This window comes from Camelina sativa, chromosome 9 (genome assembly GCF_000633955.1).
Source record: "Camelina sativa cultivar DH55 chromosome 9, Cs, whole genome shotgun sequence".
Taxonomy (NCBI): domain Eukaryota; kingdom Viridiplantae; phylum Streptophyta; class Magnoliopsida; order Brassicales; family Brassicaceae; genus Camelina; species Camelina sativa.
The window spans coordinates 22322128-22323146 of record NC_025693.1 but is presented as its reverse complement, the minus strand read 5'-3'; positions in this window follow the sequence as shown (position 1 = coordinate 22323146).

Here is a 1019-nt window from a genome sequence, read left to right as displayed (position 1 = left end):
TTAAACAATACTTACTTACATCCTAATCTATCGATTATATAAAATCTAAATAAAAGACTAACCAAAATATATTTATTTCCATCTTTATCACTTTAAGTTTATAATAAATACAAATAATCATCCATTTAAAGTAATTATATATAACATATATATATATTTTCTGAGATATGTTAATTTTCTTTTTCAACAATAGTTATTTCCATCTTTATCATTTCAAATTTGTAAATTTTATTTGAATCGTAAATTTTATCCTTTGCCAGTATGATTTTTACAAATAAAGGTATATAACAGTTATTTGAGTTGTCTAATATGTATATTTTCTATTAAATATGTGTAACTGACCAAACTATATTAATTCTGATCTTTTGATTTAATTGGACGTCTGGTGCTTGTTGAAAGCTCCGGATACCTTTCGGCTAACAACGTGCATACTGAACTTTTTTTCGAAATAAAAAACGAAGAGTAAGTTTTCCTATTATAAAACTTTCTTACATATTTATCGTCTTAAATTTACCAAATTTCAAAAATTTGAAGATATACACGATTATTTCGTCATTCATTTATGTATAATTTATTAATCTATTATAGAATAAATTAGAACTTTTTCAGAAACCTTTATAAATAAATATTTTCATAAATCGAAGCTTTCTTAAAAATTTAAGATTCTATTATACAAAAGTCATAAAATAAATAATTTTATTGTTAATAAATTAAATAACCTTTAATGGTACAATTAAAAAAATTAGATTAAATTAAAGAAACAAATATTATAGGAATATTGCAGGGTGAAAAAATTGTCTTCTTTTTTATCTTGGCTTCCATATCATGTCTTTATGATACCAAACGGATGGGTTTGAAATTCCAGCATAAGGGATTTCTTTGGCTTGAGTAGCTTGTGTATTGAATATAATCCAATCTGAAAATTTAGTTGTTGTAGTCGTTGAAGGAATCATAACATCATCCTCAGGACCATCCTCATTGTAGTATTCTTTAGGTTTAACCTGTTCAATATTTTTTTT